At 41.1% G+C, this 23,954-nt stretch overlaps 1 protein-coding gene across 8 annotated transcripts in view; it reads left to right on the forward strand.

Moving 5' to 3' along the window:
- Window positions 1–23,954, forward strand: part of akr1a1a (aldo-keto reductase family 1, member A1a (aldehyde reductase)) — a 96,470-nt gene that overhangs the window by 31,611 nt on the left and 40,905 nt on the right. For 3 of the 8 annotated variants that reach the window (XM_072252457.1, XM_072252464.1, XM_072252456.1), the window contains exon 1: window positions 20,936–21,029. The exons of 2 other annotated variants lie outside the window; for them this stretch is intronic. The gene's annotated coding sequence lies outside the window, so the exon portion shown is untranslated. Of the gene's footprint in view, window positions 1–19,580; window positions 19,630–20,935; window positions 21,030–23,002; window positions 23,170–23,954 lie in introns of those variants that run through there. 3 more of the 8 variants (XM_072252459.1, XM_072252462.1, XM_072252458.1) reach the window with 3 other exon arrangements.

Here is a 23,954-nt window from a genome sequence, read left to right on the forward strand (position 1 = left end):
TTGAAGTCCACAATCAACTCTTTGATCTTGCTGATGTTGAGTGCGAGGTTTTGTTGCAACACTACTCAACTAATGGGTATATCACGCTTCTGTACGCTCTTTTGTTACCATCTGAAGTTTTGCAAACATGGTTGTATCATCAGCTAATTTATAGATGGCATTTGAGCTATGCCTAGCCACTCACTCCTAGGTGTAGAGAGAGTAGAGCAGTGGGCTAAGCACACATCCCTGTGATGTGCCAATGTTGATTGTCAACAAGGTAGAGATGTTATTTCCAATCTGCACAAATTGTAGTCTGCCAGTTAGGAAGTTGAGGATCCAGTTGCAGAGGGAGATACAGGGGCCTAGGTTCTGTAGCTTTTCGATCAGGACTGTGCTAAATGCTGAGCTGTGGTCGATATACTGCATCCTGCATTATCCAGTTGATCCAAGTTTGCGTGGAGAGCCATTGAGATTGCATCTGCTGTAGATCTATTGTGATGATACACAAATTACAGTACAACTATGATGAAAGTTACTAATGACATCATAGCTATGACAAATGTGGTCTGTCTGGTTTGCCTTGTCTGTAGTTTTTGGAATAATTGAGCATGCATTCTACAACTTCTGCATCCAGACTGGGACTGCATTTGGCCTAGTTCCTTCTTTACTGAATGTAATTAGAGAATCACCAGCTTTGGTTTCTCTTCTTACACTTTCATGAGAACTTGTAATGACCTACCTCCCAGCCCCGCAAGAATCTGTCTTGGTCCCTTCCTATTTCTTGTTTGTGTACATCTCATCAGCAATACCATACAGAGACTTTCAGTTATATCTTACCCTTGTGTCCAAATATAGATTATCCGATGTCCAGGTGGATGAGCAGAAATGTCCTCTAACTAGATATAATGCGAAAACTAGATTGTCTACTCTGTTCCCCGCCTACCTACACCATCTTATCCATGGTATCTATCGGAAACTGATCTCAGTTGTTTGCACCTGAGTTGTGCTTCTGACCCGTTAAAGCTGCTTATTTCCACCTTTTGGTATAAATATTAACTGATCTCAGTTGTTTGCTCCTGAGTTGTGCTTCTGACCCATTAAAGTTGCTTATTTCCACCTTTTGGTACAATACCGATTTCTGCCCCAAATTAGGCTGTTTACTGCTGAAACCTTTATTACTTGACTTTTTCCAAGTCAAAAGTTTCTGCTGCCTTTATCCTAACTCGCACAGTGCAGATTACCATCTGACTAAAGATTTTTACAGTTCTTCACATGGTTCAGTGTCAATTTTTGTTTCTGTGGAACACCTTGCAATATCTTGCTAAGTGTAAGTTTCTATACATATACCAATTGTTTTTCTAATTTGCTATCAATTTCTGACGCAGAATTGCCTTGGGAGGTGGGAAGCAGAGGATGGTGGTTAAACATTGTTTATCAGAACAGAGGCCAGTGTCACTATCCAGACCCTTGTTATTTGTCATTTTTATAAATGTTTTGGATGCAAATACTCTAAGGCTCGATCAGTAAGTTTGTAGATCATATGAAATTAGGAGGTGGTGTTGATAGTGAAGGTTATCATAGATTACAGGGGCATTTTGACCAAAGTTCAAAGTAAATTTATTATCAAAGTACATGTATGCCATCAATTACTATCACGAGATTCATTTTCTTGCAGGCATTCACAGTATAACAAAGACGTACAATAGAATCAATGCGAAACTACACAAAAACAAAAATGACAAGCAAACGTGCAAATACAAAAAGAAAGAAATGGTAATAATAAATAATACTGAGGACATGAGTTGTAGAGTCTTTGAAAATGAGTTGATAAGGTTTTGTTCAATGATCAGTGTTGTGATGAGTGAAGATGTCCATGCTGGTTCAGGAGCCTGAATAACTGAACCTGGTGGTGTGGGGCCTAAGGTTCCAGTACCTCCTTCCTATTAGTTGCAGCGAGAAGAGAGCATTGCTGCTTTCTTATGGCAGCACTCTTTGTGGGTTTTTTCTGTGCTGAACTGGGTTGTATTCACCATGTTTTGTAGGGTTTCTATTCTTGAGCATTGGTGATTCCACACCAGGCCATGATGCAACCAGTTAAGATGCCTTCCAATGTGAATCTATAGAAATTTGTCAAACCTTTAGGTGACATCAGTTTGATCAGTTATGGAAGAAGGCTGAAGAGTAGCAAATAGATTTCAATAGAGAAAAGTATGAGGTGATGCGTTTTGGAAAATCAAACTAGCATAGGACTTGCACTTTGAATGGTTGGATACCGGGGAGTCTATTGAAGCAGAGGGACTTGGGGATACAAGTGCATAATCATCATCACAGTAGACAAACTGGTGGTAAAGGAACTGGCCTTCATCAGTCAGGGCACTGAGTATAGGAGCTAGGTCATCATGTTCAAGTTGTATAAATCATTTGTGAGGCCTCATTTGGAGTATTGTGTACAGCTTTGGTCACCCTGTTATAGGAAAGATGTGGTTTAACTGGAAAGAATGCAAAAATGTTTGAGGATGTTGCCGGGACTAAGGGACAGAATTAGAGGGAGAGGTTAGCCAAGCCAAGTTAAGTCTTTATTCCTTGGAATATATGAGAATGAGGGCCAAAGGTAGTTGGTAGACTATAGACTAATTTGTTTTTTCAGTTCTGATGAAGATCTTGGGCGTGAAAAAAAAATTGCCACTGGGTGATATTTGCATGCTGGTTGATTTTTTTCATTTTTCTCCAAATTTTTTCACTCAGAATATCTGGAGAGAGAACTTTGCCATTTAATCTTGTTGTCTACCAATGATGAACAGGCATATCTATGTCCAGTAATTACATTCTGGGGTACTCTGTAGGGATGTTGAAGTGGCAGAAACTCTATAGTAAATAAGCATGCTTTCTCATTTTGTAATTTTTCAATTTTCTATAAAAATATTTCCCTTCATTTGTTAGATAATATATTCTTTTCTACTTTTATATACAACACCCTACTTCACACAAAATAAATGCTAGAAGTTGAGCTCCCAAGTTATCCGCATAGTCATAGAGAAGTACAGCAAAGAAACAGGCCCTTCAACCCATCTAGTCCATACCGAAACTATTTAAACTGTCTACTCCCATTGATGTTCACAGGGACTATAGCCCTCCATGCCCCTACTATCCACATACCTATCCAAACATGGTTGAAAGCGAGCTGGCATGCGTCACTCATGCTGGCAGCTGGTTTCACATTCTCACAGACCTATGAATCAGAATCAGGTTTATTATCGCCAGCACGTGGCATGAGATTTGTTAACTCAGCAGTTCACTGCAATACATGATCTAGCAGAGAAAAAAAAATAAAATAAATAATAATAAATAAGTAAATCAATTATGGTATACGTATATTGAATAGATTTTTTAAAACATACAAAAACAGAAATTCAGTATATTTTTTTTTAAAAGTGAGGTAGTGTCCAAAGATTCAATATCCATTTAGGAATTGGATGAGTGAAGAAGTTTCCTTTAAACTTTTCACCTTTCACCTTTAACCCATGACCTCTGGTTGTAGGCCCACCCAACCTCAGTGGAAAAAGTCTGGTGCATTTACCCTATCAATACCCTTCATAATTTTATACACCTCTTTTTATATACATAATTTACATACACGTGCATACAATTCTTCAAATTTATTATGTGTTGTTTCATCAAGTTTGTAAAGACAGAATTTCCCCCATTGCTGTTGAAGATAGAAGGAAAAGAAAATTGAAGGCGTTTATGTTAAGCTATAACATCCCAAAATATAGTTGTGATGGTATGCAAGAAATTTGATGCATTTTAAATTGTAATTTAGTGTTGTCCTAAACCTGATGAAACATTCTAAAGCACTTCAGATAAAATCAATGGGCATCAAACAATGACTGAAGAATTGGGAGAACTGTGTGATATCTTCTTGGAGTATACTTAAAGGCTTATAACTATAGGTTCTCCTCTTGAGATGAAGTTGAACAATTAGGATGGAAGAAATTTCTTCATTCAGAAAACAGATTATTTGTTCTATCACAGATCATTATTCTATCACAGCAGACTGAGGATCTGTAATCAATGAGTATATTGAAAGCTCACATAAATTTGGGGTATCATAACTGGGTTTCTGGTTGGAAAGTAGAGATAAAGCAGTTCAGTTATGATCCTGTCAGATGCCAGGGTCACGTAGCCTATCAATCTGCTCCATCATTCTAGAGTTCTAGTGATCTTTATTTTTCATAATCATAATTTCTCAAGTATTGTTGAACATTTGGGTCCAGTTTCATAAAATTTCTGTGTGCTATCATGTGCAGCTGGTATCATTACCACCACAAAGGGTTCCAGAGCAGAACAGCCCCTTCCAGCCCAGCACCCCATCCATTGTAAATTTACTTGTATATGTCTTTATTTTCACTCCATTTGCTCCTAGCTGCCTAATATACTGCCCTTTTCAACATTCAAAGTAATTTTATCGAAGTACATACACTGCCTATAAAAAGTATTCACTCTTGGAAGTTTTCATGTTTTATAACATTGATTAAGAGTGATTTGATTTGCCTTTTTTGACAATGGAATGATCAACAGAAAAAGACTTTTGTGTCAAAGTGAAAACAGATCTCTACAAAGTGATCTATATTAACTACAAATATAAAACTCAAAATAATTGATTGCATAAGCATTCACCCTCTTTCTCCCCCCCCCCCGAAAATGACACACCAAATCATCACTAGTGCAGCTTTAGAAGTCCATAGTTACTTAAATGGAGACCTGTGTGCAGTCAAGGTGTTTCAATTGATTGTACTAAAAATATGGATGGCATCCATTAGTCTCGTGAGACCATGGATCTGCACCTGGAAAGTCTTGCTTCAGTCTCTCCAGGACGCAGGCCTGGGTAAGGTTGTATGGAAGACCAGCAGTTGCTCAAGTAGCAAGTCTCCCCTCTCCACGCCTCTAATGTTACCCAAGGGAAGGGCAAGGGCCGATACAGCTTGGCACCAGTGACATCGCAGCAGTTGCCAGAGCAAGGTTGAAAGCAACGTCAGACTGCCTTAGGGACTCCAGCTCCGGATTTGTCCTCTCAAAGCCCTTCCAATCAGTGGGTATGGCCGCAAGGCAGCGGAGGTTTGAAATCAGAGTTTTCCCTCTCTTAGATGGACTGCCTTCCCAGGCTGACGAGCTCCATCTACCCGAAGCACTGGTTTTAGGCGCCAGGACCCACCTTCGCCCCTTCTCCTGTCAGTAGAAACAATTCCGCTGGGCTTAGAGGCTAAGCCACATGAGAATGCCAGGAGTTGGACTTGGTTGTCAGAGGCTATTTGAGGTGCATGCCGTGAGGAGCACTTTTAGGTAGTGGAAGGTCCAACTGCTGCTGAGTCAGTAAATATCCTGGCAAAAACTATACCATGATTACAAAAGAACACTCCAAGCAATTCCACGTAATGGTTATTGAAAAGTAATGTCAGGAGATGGATAGAAGAAAATTTCCAAGTCACTAAATATCCCTTGGAGTACTGTTAAGCCAATCGTCAAGAAATGGAAAGAAGATGACACAGCTGTGAGCAGGCCATCCTCAAAAACTGAGTATGCAAGAAGGGAAATAGTGTGGGAGGCCACCAAGAGACATATGGCAATTCTGGAGGGGTTACCTGCTTCAGTGGCAGAGATGGGAGACTGTACATACAACTGTTGCCCAGGTGCTTCACCAGTTACAGCTTTATGGGAGAGTGGCAAAGAGAAAGCTGCTGTTGGGGGGAAAAAAAACTCAACATGAAATCTCAGCTAGAATTTGCCTGAAGGCCTGTGGGAGACTCTGAAGTCAGCTGGAGAAGGTTGTATGGTCTGATGAAACCAAAATTGAGCATTTTGGCCATCAGACTAAACACTCTGTTTAGTGTAACCCAAACACTGCACTTCATCAAAAACACACCATTCCTACTGTGAAGCATGGTGGTGGCTGCATCATGCTGTGGGGAAGGCTTTGTGAAGGTAGATGGTAAAATTAATGCAGTAAAATATAGGGATATCCTGGAGGAAAACTTGATATAGTCTGCAAGGGAACTGCAACTTGGGAGAAGAATTGTGTTCAGCAAGTCAATGACCCCAAGCATAAAGCCAAAGCTACACAGAAATGGCTTAAAAACAACAAAGCCAAGTCAGAGTCCAGACCTCAATCCAATTAAGAATTTGAGGCTCGACTAGAAAAGGGCGTTCCCTCACGATTCCCATGCAATCTGACAGAGCTTGAGCAGTTTTGTAAAGAAGAATGGGAAAAAATTGAGGTGTCCAGCTGTGCAAAGCTGATAGAGATCCATCCACGCAGATTCAAGGCTGTAATTGCTGCCAAAAGTGCATCTACTAAATATTGACTTGAAGGGGATGAATACTTGTGCAATCAATTATTTTGTGTTTTATATTTGTAATTGATTGACATCACTTTGTAGGGGTCTGTTTTCGCTTTGACACAAAAGTGTCAAAAAAAAAGCCAAATTAAATCCACTGTGATTCAATGTTGTAAAGCAATAAAATATGAAAACTTTCTGGGGGAGGGGGAGGGTGAATACTATTTATAGGCTCTGTATATACCTCCATTTACAACTCTTAAGATTTGTTTTCTTGCAGGCATTTACAGTAAATACAAGAAACACAATAAATAAAAGAAACACAAATTTCAGCATGTACCTCTCCCAGAACTTCTAAAGAAACATATTGAATGCCACCTGCTGTAAACGCTTCTATGATGGTTCCAAGATAATACTGAGATAATGCTCAGCTTGAGGAGATACCATGCCGACAGTCTTAGTTAATCAATATACTTTTTTTGTAGAGAGCGAGGATATCCACTAACCACATTGTTCCCTCCGGCTCTCTGTAAAGAGCAGGGCTTTCAATCAGATGGATGAGGAAGCAGTGGAGGATTTATACAAGATTTTGTTTATTCATTTACACTGAATTGTCCAGTATCCAGAGTACCTAGTCACAATGAAAAGATGTAAAAAAAAAGCGAAAAAAAAAAACCTGGAGGAACTCAGCAAATCGGGCAGCATGTGTTGGGGGTTGGGGTGGAGCTGAAGGAATTATCTTGCCTTAAGCACTGTGTCAAGATTCAACCTGAAATGTTGATAAGTCCACCCATGATGGTATTGGGTTTGATGTCCACGAAGTTCTGAACTCAAATGAATATCTGAAGCCCTATCCAATATAGATTCTAAAGCTACAAGTACCTTCACTAAAGGAAGGTTATACTGTAACCACTTACTCTTCAAAGCAATATCACTTCCCTGTTTATCCTCCACAACAACTTTAGCTGCCAATACCCACTTTTTGAGTGATGGATCTCCCCGCCCCCCCCAACAAGAAAGAGATACTTCCGGTTAACAAAGTAGTTCAAACACAGTTTATTTATTTTTAGTGATGCACATTTAAATTTAGATACAATTCTTAAAGCACATTTAAAACTCAGAGGATTTCTATCTTTTAAAAGATCTACAAATTTTAAATGATTTCCAAAACACAGGTACAATTTCTATCAGCACAGGAGCTACTTGCTTTACACCTGTGACTGTACAGTCTAAGTACAGCTCCAACACCACACACAAGTTTGCTGGCGATACCACTGCTGTGGCTGTATCAAAGGTGGTGATGAATCAGCATACAGGAGGGAAATTGAAAACATGGCCGAGTGGTGTAATAACAACAACCTCTCACTCAATGTCAATAAGACCAAGGCACTGATTGTAGACTTCAGGAGAGGCAAGCCAGAGGTCCATGAGGCAGTACTCATTGGAGGATCAGAGGTGAAGAGGTCAACAACTTTAAATTCCTGGGTGTCACTGTCTGAGAAGACCTGTACTGGGCCCAGCACATAAATATAATTGTGAAGAAAGCACAAAAGCGCCTCGACTTCCTCAGGAGTCTGTGAAGAATTGTACGTTATCAAAAGCATTGGTAAATTTCTATAGATGCATGGTGGAAAGTGTACTGACTGGCTGCATTACTGCCTGCTATGGGAATACCAATGTCTTTGAGCGGAAAATCCTACAAAAGGTAGTGGATTTGGCCCACTACATCACAGGTAAAACCCTCCCAACCATTGAGCACATCTACATGAAACGTTTCCATTGAAAAGCAGCATCCATCATCAAAGATCCTCACCACCCAGGCCATGCTCTTTTCTTGCTGTTGCCATCAGGTAGAAGGTACAGGTGCCTCAGGACTCACAACAGCGGGTTCAAAAACAGTTACTACCCTCTTCCATCAGGTTCTTGAGAAAAAGGGGATAGCTACACTCATTTGTGTTCTTTTATCTTGTTATTTCATGCTCATTATTTATTGCTATTTATATCTGCATTTTCACAGCTGTTTACAGTTTACAGATCCTGTTTACAGTTATTGGTCTATAGATCTGCTAAGTATGCCCACAGAAAATTGGATTGGAGAGCATGCCTTATGAGAACAGGTTGAGTGAACTTGGCCTTTTCTCCTTGGAGCGATGAAGGATGAGAGGTGACCTGATAGAGGTGTATAAGATGATGAGAGGTATTGATTGTGTGGATAGTCAGAGGCTTTTTACGAGGGCTGAAATGGTTGCCACAAGAGGACACAGGTTTAAGGTGCTGGGGAGTAGGTACAGAGGAGATGTCAGGGGTAAGTTTTTTACTCAGAGAGTGATGAGTGCGCGGAATGGGCTGCCGGCAACGGTGGTGGAGGCGGATACGATAGGGTCTTTTAAGAGACTTTTGGATAGGTACATGGAGCTTAGAAAAATAGAGGGCTATGGGTAACCCTAGTAATTTCTACGGTAGGGACATGTTCGGCACAACTTTGTGGGCCGACGGGCCTGTATTGTGCTGTAGGTTTTCTGTGTTTCTGGAAAAAGAATCTCAGGGCTGTTTGTGGTGACATGTATGTACTCTGATAATCAATTTTACTTTGAACTTTTGAACTTTGAAGCTAAAAAGACATACCAACAAATCGTCTGTCATAGAAATCGAAGGCAGAGGAATGGATTCTACTCACCCTGTCTTTCTGTCATTCTTGTCATCCCTTGGCCATTCCTAACAAGCCTGACTGCTCTCTTAAGTTTATACTGACGTTTGACACTTGGGAGACTTCACACAGGTAGTCTAAAAGCTCGTGGTAACAAAGATCCCAAACACCCACAATTAATTCTGTGAAGGCTGTGTTTATGAGTACAAGAATCTCTCAATTATTGATAGATATAGCAATTTGATGTGCTAAGTGATGGTATCAATCTGGTCTACAAGCTTCCTTGAACTAAATAACTTAATCAGTGTTGTCTGGATTGATACAGGCCAATTAATATAACCCCATCATCTTTCACTGCATGTCTTGGGCTACCAGCCCCATGATGTGGACCTGGAGTCTGAGCTCTATAGACAGTATTATTTGTTTGCAGCACTGTCCTTTTAACTTCAGCCTGATTACTGCCTGTGATGATATTAAGAACGGTTGCTTATGACAAGAGCTGAACAAATATTATTGGTCGGGGGTTTAACTTACTCAGAAACAACTCTTTGATCTCTAAAACTGACAGCTGCTGTGTAAAAAAGCTGAGCTTGGCAAGAGGCCCCCCAGCCCCATACAGTGAATATACATCACACTTCCCCCTCCCCCCACCCCCCGAGATACAGCTTGACCCTGAGATCTTCCAGCAGATGGTTTGTTGCTCCAGATTATAGAATCAGCAGTCTCTTGTTGCTCTGTAAAAGAGATTTACAGAGGGTTTGAAGATGGCAGTTTAGTAAAAAAATCAAATTGTTCTGATAGCATAATGCTAACATATTTCTTTCAGTGCTCACAAGTACAGCAGAGGCAGCTCAAAACTGGGCAGCAATCATGACACTGGGAGAACTTTAAACACAACTGGGAAGGTTGCATAAGGCAAAGCACTTAGTTAGAGGTCATATTGCATCTATTCAGAGCCCAGTCAGTGTCTCTTTCTAACTTCATCGCTGCAACATCATGGTAAGCTTGTAAACCTCCTAGTTGTAGGCCTTTTTCAGTTACATCTCATTTAGGTAAATTTATGGAACATATGGTAATAGAACATTTGAATTATATTGAGAGGTGATACAGTGTTTTATCAGAGTGGATTTCAGAAGGGTAGAATAACATTGGATTAAGTTCTATGTCTGGAAGACATAGAACTTTTAACTTTGATTTTGGGCATCGAGGGAGAGAGGAAGAGGAGAGCCATCCGCAGTACTACCGATGCGGCAGAGAGGGCCTCAAGATGGCTGTGGCTCAAAAGAGGGGAGCCATCTGGACTCAAGCTGGGGTCTGATCAGCCCCAGCTGGGTCACCTGGAGGAGGTTGTATGATGTTGAAAGACCCGAAACACCCAATGACTCCAGGAACATGACTGAAGATGTGTCCAGAAGCATCAATAGATGTATGTACACAGCTATGTCTAGAAGATGATACTAGAAAAGCACGGGTAAATAAAGAACTTGTACAGCAATTTTCTTTGATATTGAAGATGCGTATGATATTTTATGAATAATAGCATTCAGTAGCTAAAACTCAAGTTATGTGTTTTACAAAGAGGGTTAAGAGACCTGTACTTGATTCGAAATTATATGGTCAAATTCTTGAAGAAGTGTCGGTGGTAAGATTTTTAGGTATGTGGATGGATATGAATAAATAAAGGCATCCGTTAGTCTCACGAGACCATGGATCTGCGCCTGGAAAGTCTTCACTCTCCAGGGCGCAGGCCTGGGCAAGGTTGTATGGAAGACAAGCAGTTGCCCATGCTGCAAGACTCCCCTCTCCACGACACCAACATTGTCCAAGGGAAGGGCATTAGGACCCATACAGCTTGGCACCAGTGTCATCGCAGAGCAATGTGTGATTAAGTGCCTTGCTGAAGGACACACCACGTTCCCTCAGCTGGGGCTCGAACTCACGACCTTCAGGTCGCTAGTCCAATGCCTTAACCACTTGGCCACGTGCTCACTGTGGATGGATAAGAAGCACCATATCAGTAAAATAATTGATAAATCAGGTGTCAGTGGGGGTATACTTTGGGTGCTACACAAAAATCTTACACCATTTTATTTTTGTTTAATTAGATCTGTTTTTGATTATAGCTGTGTGGCTTATGGTTCAGCTTCATTTTCGAATTTAAAATGTTTGGATACAGGCACAGGCTTTAAGAGAGTGTTGTGCAATAAGGTTGTCCCTTTTTCGGCTTTACTGGTCAAAATTTGCAGAGGTTGAAGTTGATGTTAACGTACTGGATTAATTTGACGGGGTAAAGAAATGATCATCCTGTTAAAGGTGTATTGGAGGACTGTTGGGAGCATTACAAGAAGAGTGTTTTTAGTTTAGGGTGGCTGGGTTCTTATCATGCTAGAATATGGGTTTGTTGGATTATGCAATATATCCTACTGTAGCTTTCTCAGTAACCCCAGCTTGTTTTTTCCAATGATGTTGACTTTAGATTACACGATTTAATAAAGTCTAAGGATTCTGTTATACCTGAGTATCTGTTGGTTCATTGTTATATTAAGGAAAATTATTATGATATGTTAACCATTTTTACAGATGAATCAAAAGATAATTTAACTGGGAATGTTGATGTGGCTGTTTTGTGCCTGAATTACAGGTAATAATAAAGAAATGACTTACTAACCATTTATTAGTATATACAACAGAAGTGGTTTGCCATCATTTTAGGCTTACATGGGTGGAGGAAATGTGTCCATGTAAAGTTGAAATTTGTTCAGATTCCTTTTCAATGTTGAAGAATCTTAAAACAGGTCAGATTTCCCATCGAAAGCGTATCGAACATTATTTCATATACAAAGTATTGGTTTACATGTTTTTCTTATGGGTCCCTGCACATAGAGATGTTGAGGGGAATTAGCCAGTTGATTGTCTAGCTAAAATGCTGTTAAAAGTTCAGCTATGGATATAGACCTTCCACTTAGCAAATCAGAAGCTAAGAGGTTGATAGGGTTAAGAATTAGGGGGTTATGGCAAAACTTGTGGCATAAAGGGCATGAGGGGAGACCCCTTTACAGAGTACATATAACTATTGGGTTTACGGGAGAAGGGGGTAAAACAAGAAGGGAAGGAATTGTTTGGACACAAATGAGAATTGGGCATACTCAGCATAATTATTCCTTGTTAGAAAGTATCGTTCTAGGTGGTGTAGGTTTTGTCATCATTATGAAACAGTTGAACATGTACTATTATAGTACGAAGTGTATAGCATTCAAAGAAATCAAATGCAGGCATCATTACAATCTTAGGAGGGATTCATTTAAAAATTTGTTAAGATATGGGAGTGACTTTAATTCACAGTTTTGTCTTTCATTATTTACAATCAATGAGGCTTTTTGAGGTAATTTAGCATTCATTTGAAAAGAGAAGTAGCAAGGGTTTTTTTTTCCAATTCTCTAAACCACATTCCCACCTAGCTGGTGGTGATAATGCACCTTTATGTTGGACTGCTAACCGGCATTAAAACTCAGAAGAAGAAGAAGAAGAAGAAGAAGGAGAAGAAGAAGAAGAAGAAGAAGAAGAAGAAGATCATCATCATCATCCAGTTTCTAACACTCCATGTCAAGGAGCTGGAGCTGGAACTGGATGAACTCCATAGCTGAGGAGATGACAGACAGGACCTATAGAGAGGCAGTTAGACCCAAGGTGCATGACAGGGAACTGGGTGACAGTCAAGAGGGTGAAAGGGATTAAACAGCCACTGCAGAGTATCCCTGTGGCCATCCCCTCATCAACAGGTATACCACTTTGGATACTGTTAGTGGGAATGACCCAGCACAGGGAAGTCATAGCGGTCAGGTCTCTGGCACTGAGTGACTCAAGAGGAAGTGGAGAGAAGAGGCAAGCTGTGGTGATAGTGGATATATTAGTTAGGGGAACAGAAAGGAGATCCTGTGGACAAGAATATGATTTGCAGATAGTATGTTGCCCCCCGGCTGCCAGACATCTCGGATCGACTTCCCAGAGTGAGTTCAGGGAGTTAGATGCTAAGCTAAAGGACAGGTCATCCAGAGTTCTGATTTCAGGATTGCTACTTATGCCACGTGCCAGTGGAGCCAGAAATAGGAAGCTCATACAGTTTAACACGTGGCTAAAGAGTTGGTGTAGGGGGGAGGGCTTCAGATTTTTGCATCATTGGGCTCTCTTCCAGCGAAGGTGGGACCTGTACAGAAGAGTTGTTTTGCAGCTAAACTAGAGGGAAGGTTTGCTAGTACTGCACGGGGTTGAGGGAGTGTTAAATTAGAGATGCAAGGGGAGTGGGAACTAGAGTGCCAGAACAGATTGTGGAGACATGTTGTTAAGACCTCAGACAAAGTCAGGAATCAAAACGTGGAGCATGGTGGGGCTAATGTTCTGGGTTGTGTATATTTCAATGCAAGAAGTATTGTAGGAATGACACATAAGCTCAGGACATGGATCAACATATGGAAATATAGTAGTATAGCCATTAGTGAGACTTGGTTGCAGGAGGGGCAGGCCTGGCAGCTTTGTGTTCTGGATGTGATTGAGTAGGAGGGATTAAAGGGGGATGGGTGGCTTTACTCATCAGGGGAAATGTCACAGCATGCTCAGTCAGGACAGACAGGAACATTTGTCTCGTGAGGCTTTATGGGTGCAACTAAAGAATAAGGAGGGTGCATATTGACTGGGACTCCCATACTGTAAAAGGGCTGAATGGGATAGAGTTTGTCGAATGTATTCAGGAAAGTTTCCTTAATCAGTACATAGAAGTCCAAACAAGAGTGTGTGTAGTACTTGATCTCTTATTAAGGAATGAGACAGGGCAGGTGACAGAAGTTTATTTAGGGGAACACTTTGCATCTAGTGATCATAATGTCATTAGTTTCAATGTAATTATGGAAAAGGATAGGTCTGGTCCTCAGGTCGAGATTCTGCATTGGATAAAGGTAAATTTGATAGTATTAGAAAGAATCTGGGAAGTGTAGGTTGGGACAGGCTGTTTTCTGGCAAAGGTGTACTTGGTAAGTGGGAAACCTTCAAAAGTGAAATTTTGAGAGTATAATGCTTGTATGTGCCTGTCAGAATAAAAGGCAAGGAGAACAGGTTTGGGGAATCTTGGTATTCAGGAGCTATTGAGGCCCTGGTTAAGAAAAAGAAAGAGGTGCATAGCATCTGTAGGCAGATGGGAACAAATGAGGTACTTGAGGAGTACAAGAAATGCAAGAGAGCACTTAAGAAGGGAATCAGGAGAGCTGAAAGAAGGCATGAGGTTGCTTTAGTAGACAAGGTGAAAGAGTCTTGAGGACTTCTTAAATGGATTTTTTTTTTTGCTTGGGAGATGGACACAGAGTCTATAGAAGTGAGGCAAAGCCGCAGTGAGATCATGGACCCTATACAGATTACAGAGGAGGAGGTGATTGCTGCCTTGAGGCAAATTAGGGTAGCAAATCTCCAGGGCCTGACAAGATGTCCCCTCAGACCCTGGGGGAGGCAAGTGCAGAAATTGCAGGACCCTACAGAGATATTTAAATCATCCTTGGCAGCAAATCAAATCAAATCAAGTTGTATTATCATTCAAGCCATACACAGGTACAGCTGGATAAGACTGCATTTCCCTGGGGCCAAAGTGCAAAGTATTCAAACTTAGCAAGGTGAGGTGCCAGAGGATTGAAGGATAACTAATGCTGTTCTGCTGTTTACGAAAGGCTCTAAGAATAAACCAGTAAATTATAGGCTGGTGAGCTGACATCAGTAGTGAGAAAGTTATTGGAAAGTATTCTAAGGGACCATATATATGAGTATTTGGATAGACAGGGACTGATTAGAGATAGTCAGCATAGCTTTGTGCATGGTACATCATGTCTAACCAATCTTATAGAGATTTTCAAGGAAGTTACCAGGAAAGTTAAAGAAGACATGGCAGTGGATATTGTCTGCATGGACTTTAGCAAAGTCCTTTGGAGGTTGGTCAAGAAGGTTCAGTCGCTTGGCATTCAAAATGAATTAGTAAATTGGATTAGACATTGGCTTTGTGGAAGAAGCTAGAGAGTGGTAGTAGACGGTTGCCACTTTGACTGTAAGCCTGGGATTAGTGGTGCACCACAGGGATTGGTGCTGGGTCCGTTGGTGCTTGTCATCTATATCATCAATCTGGATGATAATGTGCTTAACTGGATCAGCAAATTTACGGATGACACCAAGATTGGGGGTGTAGTGGACAGTGGGGAAGACTATCAGAGCTTGCAGCAGAATCAGGACCTGCTGGAAAAATGGGCTGAAAAATTGCAGAAGGAATTTAAAACAGGCAAGTCTGAGATGTTGAACTTTGGGTGGACCAGCCAGGGTAGGTCTCACACAGTGAGCAGTAGAGTACTGAGGAGTATGGTCGAACAAAAGGATCTGTGAATAAACCATTGAAAGTGGTGTCATAGGCAGATAGGTTCATAAAGAAAGCTTTTGGCACCTTGGCCTTCATAGATCAAAGTATTCTGGACAGGAGATCGGATGTTATGTTGAAGTTGTATAAGACATTGGTGAGGCCTAATTTGGAGTATTGTGTGCAGTGTTGGTCACCTACATACAGGAAAGATGTAATTAAAATTTAGGGAGTACAGAGAAAATTTATCAGGATGTTGGCAGGACAAGTGGACCTGAGTTATAAGGAAAGATTGAATAGGTTAGAATGTAGAAGATTGATGGGAGATTTGATAGAGGTATACATGTGTTAAGGGTGAAAGGTGAAATGTTTAAGGGGAAACTTATCGCTCAGAGGGTGATGAGAGTGCAGAATGAGCTGCCCGTACAAGTGGTGGATGCAATTTCAATTTCAACATTTAAGAGGAGTTTGGATAGATACAGTGATGGGAGGGGTATGGAGGGCTATGGTCTGGGTGCAGGTCAATAGAGCTACGCAGTTTAAATACTTCAGCACAGACCAGATGTATTGTACCTGTGCTATAGTTTACTATGACTCTGTGAATCTAAGAGGTTCAGTTGTTGTTCAGACCAAACGTAAGAATGGGGAAGAAATGTGATCCAAGTGACTTTGATTGTAGGTGCCAGACAGTGTGGTTTGACTATCTCAGATACTGCTGATCTTCTGGGATTTTCATGCACAACAGTCTCTATATTTTACAGAGAATGGGGAGGAAAAACAAAAAGCGTATATTGAGCAGTAGTTCTGTGGCCAAGAATGCCTTGTTAATGCAAGAAGTCAGAGGAGAATGGCCTGACTGATTCAAGCTGACAGAACTGTGCCAGCAACTCAAATAACCACATGTTACAACAGTGATGTGCAGAAGAGCATTTCTGAAGGCACAACACATTGAACATTGAAGTGGATGGGTTACAGCAGCAGAAAGCCATGAACATACACTCAGTGGCCACTTTATTAGGTACAGGAGGGACCCAATAAATGGCCACTGAGTGTTGAATTATAAAATGTTGGGGGAGACCTTATGATCTATTGAGTGCACCCAGCTCCCAGCAGAGGTACCATTCCCATTCCCATTCCCCCGCTCTTTCGACCCAGCCTACAAATTATTTTCTATCAAGTGCCTACCCATGTTTTTTTTTGTTGGGGTGCAATTCTTTTTACATGATTCTTTAAGGTTATGAATTCCAGATCTCAATTGTTGTGTAAGAAAGTCTCCTCACATTCTCTTAGTATCTTTTGCAAAAGCATTAAAACCTATTCCCTTGAAATTTGTATAATCCACTAACTTGAACATTTCTTTATTATTTCTCCTATCTAAGTCAGTCAGTATTTTGTACATTTCTATAAGATCTCCTCAAAGTCATCTTTGCCCCAGGAAAAAGAGAGCCTGGGCTTTTGCATTTGAATTTTATAGATAAGATCACACTAGAATAGAACATTCCAATGTAGCCTTTCTGTGGATTGACTTCAAGGTAGTCATATCCTGCTTTAGGTAAGGAAAGGTGTGTAGAAGTCCAAAGTTATAGGCACTAATAAATCCAGTAGGATATTCCCAAGAAATACTCTTCTTTAAAGCATGGTAAATGTCTATTGTGCTGTTGTGGAGGAAGGCATAAGCCAGCTAGCTGAACCTCAGTGGTTGGGAAAATGTTGGATTCTATTATTAAGGCTGAAGTTTCGGGGTACTTGGAGACTGATGATAAAATAAGTCAAACTCACCGTAGTTTCTGCAAAGGGAAATCTTGCCTGACAAATCTGTTAGAGTTCTTTGAGGAAGTGACAAGCATTTTGGGCAGTGGATGTCATTTACTTGGGTTTTCAGAAGGCATTTGATAAGGTGCCACACATGAAGCTGCTTAACAAGTTAAAATCCTATGGCATTATAGGAAGATACTGACACAGATAGCAGAATGGTTGACATGCAGGAGGCAGTGAGTAGGAATAAAAGGGGCCTTTTCTGGTTGGCTGCCAGTGACTAGTGGTGTTCCTCATGGGGCAGTATTGGGATCGCTACTTTTCACATTGTTTGTCAATGATTTAGATAATGGAATTGATGGCTTTGTGCAAAGTTTGCAGATGATATGAAGATAGGTGGAGGGGTAGGTAGTGCTGAGGAAGCAATGCGATTGCAGCAGGACTTAGACAAATTGGAAGAGTGGGCAAAAAAGTGGCAGATGGAATACAGCATTGGAAAATGTGTGATAATGCATTTTGGTAAAAGGAACAATAGTGCGGACTATTATCTAAATGGAGAGAAGGTTCAAACATCAGAAGTGCAGAGGGACTTGGGAGTCCTCATACAAAACTCCTAGAAGGTTAATTTGCAGGTTGAGTCTGTGGTAAAGAAGGCAAATGCAATGTTGGCATTTATTTCAAGGGAAATAGAATATAAAATCAAGGAGATAATGCTGAGCCTTTCTAAGACACTAGTCAGGCTGCACTTGGAGTATTTTTAACAGTTTTGGGCCCCATATCTCAGAAGGGATGTGCTATCATTGGAGAGCATCCGGAGGAGGTTCACGAGGATAATTCTGGGAATGAAGGGGTTAACATATGAGGAGTGTTTGGCAGCTTTAGGCCTTTACTCACTGGAATTTAGAAGAATGTGGATGGATCTCATTGAAACCTACCAAATGTTGAAAGGACTAGATAGGGTGGATGTGGAGAGGATGTTTACTATGGTGGGCGTATCCAGATCTAGAGGGCACAGCCTCAAAATTGAGGGGTGACCTTTTAGAACAGGGGTAAGGAGGAATTTTTTTAGCCAGAGTAGTAAATCTGTGGAGTGCCACAGACTACGGTGGAGGCCAGGTCCATAGGTATATTCAAAGCAAAAGTTAATCGTTTCCTGATTGATCACAACATCAAAGGTTATGGCAAGAAGGCAGGTGTATGGAGTTGAGTGGGATCTGGGGTCAGCCATGATGGAATGGTGCAAACTCAATGTGCTGAATGGCCTAATTCTGCTCCTATATTTTATGGTCTAATGAAAAGCTGTTATCAGTGACAATAGCCTTGAAACCACCAGATTGCTATAAAACACTCATCTGATTCAAAATTATAGACAGAGTAAATGCGAGTAGGCTCTTTCCACTTAGATTAGGAGAGATAAACACGAGAGGACATGGCTTTAGGGTGAAAGGGGAAAGGTTTGGGGGAACATTAGGGGAAATTCTTCACTCAGGGAGTGGTGGGAGTGTGGAACGAGCTGCCATCTGACATGGTAAATGCAGGCTCACTCTTAAGTTTTAAGAATAAATTGGATAGGTACATGGATGGGAGAGGTCTGAAGGGTTATGGACTGGGTGCGGGTCAATGGAACTAGCTGTAGTGTTCTATGGTATGATTCACTAATGCTACTCAGGGTAAGAAATCTCCCATCTTTGTCCAGGCTGTTCTCTATTATTTCAGGTCCGCCAGCATCAGAGATGGATTCGGGTTTGTTATCACTGAAAGACAGTATGTTGTTAAATTTGTTAATTTGTGGCAACAGTACAGTGCAAGATATAAAACAATTATTATATGTTACAATAAAAATAAAATGAATTGTTCAAAGGAGGAATAGTGAGGTTGTATTCATGGATCCTTCATAAATCTGATGGCGGAGAAAAAGAGGCAGCTTCTAAAATGTTGAGTGTGCACCTTCAGGCTCCTGTCCCTCCTCCCTGAAGGTAGGGGTGAGAAGAGGGCATGTCCCAGATGGTGAGGGTCCTTAATGATGGCTGCCACTTTCTCAAAGCACCGCATTTTGAAGGTGTCCTTGATGGTGGTGGGGGATGGACAATAAAATCCTGGTAAAGAAAACAATGGCCACATTCCAAGAATGAATAAAATTATTTTAAAAAATTAAGCCCAAGCAAATAAGTGTAACCTTCCCCCCCGCCCCAAACCCAACCCAACCCCACCCCAGCCATCTAACCAAAGTTAAACTGACCAGCAAAGTGTGCCTGGATGTTAAAATGTAGGATTCCTTGAAATAAGGAGAACTTATTACCAAACATTAGCTTGTGCCTCAACCACAGGAGCTCTCTGCCTTGAGCTACCTGGTAGGCTTATGCAACTATGGACTCGGATGTTTGGGTTTAAACTTTAAACCTTTTGCTAATGTTGTTACAACCAACACACATCAAAGTTGCTGGTGAACGCAGCAGGCCAGGCAGCATTCTCTAGGAAGAGATACAGTCGACGTTTCAGGCCGAGACCCTTCGACAGGACGAGCTGAAGGAAGAGTGAGTAAGGGATTTGAAAGTGGGAGGGGGAAGGGGAGATCCAAAATGATAGGAGAAGACGGGGGGTGGGGGGGGGGATGGAGCCAAGAGCTGGACAGGTGATTGGCAAAGGGGATACGAGAGGATCATGGGACAGGAGGTCCGGGGAGAAAGACAAGGGGGAGGGGGGGGAAAAAACCCAGAGGATGGGCAAGAGGTATAGTCAGAGGGACAGAGGGAGAAAAAGCAGAGAGAGAGAAAGAATGTGTGTATATAAATAATTAACGGATGGGGTACGAGGGGGAGGTGGGGCATTAGCGGAAGTTAGAGAAGTCAATGTTCATGCCATCAGGTTGGAGGCTACCCAGACGGAATATAAGGTGTTGTTCCTCCAACCTGAGTGTGGCTTCATCTTTACAGTAGAGGAGGCTGTGAATAGACATATCATAATGGGAATGGGATGTGGAATTAAAATGTGTGGCCACTGGGAGATCCTGCTTTCTCTGGCGGACAGAGCATAGGTGTTCAAGCAAGACGATCTCCCAGTCTGCATCGGGTCTCGCCAATATATAGAAGGCCCCATCGGGAGCACCGGACGCAGTATATCACCCCAGCCGACTCACAGGTGAAGTGTCGCCTCACCTGGAAGGACTGTCTGGGGCCCTGAATGGTGGTAAGGGAGGAAGTGTAAGGGCATGTGTAGCACTTGTTCCGCTTACAAGGATAAGTGCCAGGAGGGAGATCAGTGGGAAGGGATTGGGGGGACGAATGGACAGGGGAGTCGCGTAGGAAGCGATCCCTGCAGAAAGCCGAGGGGGGGAAGGGAAAGATATGCTTAGCGGTGGGATCCCATTGGAGGTGGCGGAATTTACGGAGAATAATATGTTGGACCCAGAGGCTGGTGGGGTGGTAGGAGAGGACCAGGGGAACCCTATTCCTAGTGGGGTGGTGGGAGGATGGAGTGAGAGCAGATGTGCGTGAAATGGGGGAGATGCGTTTGAGAGCAGAGTTGATGGTGGAGGAAGGGAAGCCCCTTTCTTTAAAAAAGGAGGACATCTCCCTCGTCCTGGAATGAAAAGCCTCATCCTGAGAGCAGATGTGGCGTAGACGGAGGAATTGCGAGAAGGGGATGGCATTTTTGCAAAAGACAGGGTGAGAAGAGGAATAGTCCAGATAGCTGTGAGAGTCAGTAGGCTTATAGTAAACATCAGTAGAAAAGCTGTCTCCAGAGATAGAGACAGAAAGATCTAGAAAGGCTAATGTTGTTACTTTCCAAATTAACAGGTTTCATTAATGGTTAACAATTATTTACCAAAGAATAGAACCTTTGAGCAGAGGCAGATAATCAGCCAGGATAGTAGACAATTGCGAATACCAGAAACGCCAAGCAATATATGCCTTCAACATTTTCTCAACAATAAGTAAGTACTTATTAGGAAAATGCATACAGCAGGTTACTTATAAAAGATTACTAGTAGTGTAATTTGTTAGAAATGCATTATTTATTGTGCCAGGTTGTTTGAAAAAGGTGTTTTCCAACTATAGCGTTATTAAGCTGATTTGTTGGGAATCACTTAAGCAAACTCAAAGTTTGAAACATTAAATCCATATTCAGCTTCCTTTTGGTAGATTTTTGAGGCTTCTTGAGAAGATCATGTTTTGATTTGCTCACTGTATTGTTATAATCTTGCCTGTTAAGGGCCTTGTTAAGATTGTTGATGTGAAGGGCACCGTATGTATTATTTTAATAGACCAAGGGTTCTTTCTGTGATACTGAAGTGACAATTGTTGGCCTGTTTTTATCATACGCTGGTTAAGGAGCAGTATTTTTCATCCTGTAGTCTTTAAGTTATCCAAAATAAGCTTTATAGTCAATCACAGTTGCTCAATTTAAAATAGAAAAACATAGCTAAGAATGAATATCTCCATGTACCTTGCAATACTTAAGAACCTTTATTTTTATTTCCAATCATCTGAAATGATCATTTGAATACTTCATTCCAAAGATATGTCTGTTGCACAGTGTAGGACATTGATAACTCTTAGGTCATAGCGGTAATCTATTTCTGACAGCCCATCTGATTAGCTACTGCTTGGGCAAAATGCTTTGGGTTATTTTCTGCACTCAACAGCACTAAAAATCAATGTCTCTGGACAGATGAATAAAACTTAGCTTCTTGTTTTAAACCCACTGAGTGATCAGAGATAAAAGCATAACAGTAACAATTATTATCATCATAGTTACTGGAGAGATTGTGAAATCAACAGTAACTGAAAATCCAAGGAAAAAAAGCTATAGGTACTGGAAATCTGAGGCAAACGGAAAATGCTGGAAAAACTCAACAGGTCTGGCTGAATAGTGGAAAGAGGAATAGCCAATGTTTGCATCTGCAAATTCTGGATGAGTTCTGACTAAGTGTTGTAGCCCAACTATTTCTCTTTCCACAGATGCTGGCTGACTGGCCTAGTTTTTCCAGCATTTTTTTGCTTTTGTTCCAAAGTTAGGAATCAGCATTTCACTGTACTCAGTGTGCATTTATAATGGAAAACTTCAAACTTCTATGGTGCCATCTTTGCTATGGAACTGTGGCCATGTGCATATTATATCTGGGGTCATGTTGTAATCTGAATCTTTGATCCTATACTTATCTATTTTTGTCCGTGCATGAACAACAGAATAATAATAGCTTCAAAAGATTACACAAGGTATGGTTCAGTGATTTGAGCAAGGTTTCATGAATGCTTTGTCCTGTGAGCAACAGTTTGCGTCAGATGGTGTGTATGCCAGACTTATGAGGAAACTAATCTACACTTCTGTAATTAGGTCCATGCACCAGCTTAAGATCATAACTGGCGTATGGCCAACCGCATCATAGGAACATTTCCAGCAGCTGAAACATATATAGGAAACTTTAAACCTTGGAGACTTTTCAGCAGTGAACAGCTGTTTCATTACATATGCCATTACATTTTCCAAGTACCTTTACATCATCAGAAACATTTCCAACAATAGAATCGCTCTCTTTCCAATGTCCTTACCCAAAGTATGTGACCGTCACTAAAAAAAGATTGAAAATATAATTAAGGAAGCCAAATGACGTATCAAAGGGGCAAAACTGTAAATATCAACCTTTGGTTGATAAGTTTAATTTTCTTATTCCCTCCCTATTACTTTGGCCAATATCAATATTCCCCTGTTGTCTCCACCATCTCACTTCCCAATCAGCCCTGTCTCCTGGCATTAGGAAATGAGTTTTTCAGGCTAAAATAACATACCCTCGGTAATTCATCTGAAAAACAATCAAAACTGGTATCAAAGTTAATCAAGCTATCCAGAGATTTCCAGCAGTTGTTTTATAAGTTTCTAACCCAGCTGATAAATGTTTTTTCTCAGAGCCATTTTTAATGCAAGTATGACAAATGACAGAACAAAACCATCTTTAAGTCTTCTATCAGCTAATTCCTGTGAAAGGCAAGAATCCGGATCTATTTAGGAGCATTTCCATCTCTAGGACTTACCACATAAAGACCAACACTTGAATGCAAATTATGTAGTTAAAGGTACGTTCTTTAGGATGTCATTGTTAAGCCAAAGACTGTCACATCCATCCAGTAACATAAGTGGATATGAAAGCAGTTGTGGCATTATTTGAAGAAGAGCAGAATGTCCTGGGTGTTCGCCAACTTTCATTACCCAGCCATCACTAGCAAAATTACTTGAACTGATCAGTCACCTCCTTGCTTTTTATGGAATCATGTTTTGTGGATAATGACTCAGTTAAGCCTACTTAATATTCTCCAGCATGTTTTCATATCTGTGCAATGCCTTGTCCCTCACCATCTCTATAGCAACTCTAAGAGTTGTCTGCACCATTCCATTTCTGGTCTTTTGTGCCATTCTGATTACCATGCCTTCAGCTGCATAGACACTAAACTCCGCGATTCCCTCCCGAAACTTTCCCACTTCCCTGTCCTCAAACACTTCATATAAGCTTCCTTTTAGCCATGTTTTTTGTGATTTGCTAGAGAATCACTGTGCGATTCGTTGTTAAATTAAGTTTGCCGATTGCTCCTGTGAAATATCTTGAGACATGCCTTGGGATTTACTGGAATGATTCCAGGGACAAGCGATTTTAGCCTAATGGGCACTGGAGAATTTGGGGTTGTTTTTCTTGGAACATAGAAGGTTAAACAGAGGTTTGGTAGAGATGGACATAACTGGTTTAGTTAAAATGAACAGCAAAATCTGTTCACATTTGCAAATGGTTCATGGCCAGAGAATATAGATTTAAAATTTTAAGCAATTTAGGGGGAATCAGAGGAAGGAAAAATATTTTTTACACAGC

Source organism: Mobula birostris, chromosome 3, assembly GCF_030028105.1.
Source record: "Mobula birostris isolate sMobBir1 chromosome 3, sMobBir1.hap1, whole genome shotgun sequence".
Lineage (NCBI taxonomy): Eukaryota > Metazoa > Chordata > Chondrichthyes > Myliobatiformes > Myliobatidae > Mobula > Mobula birostris.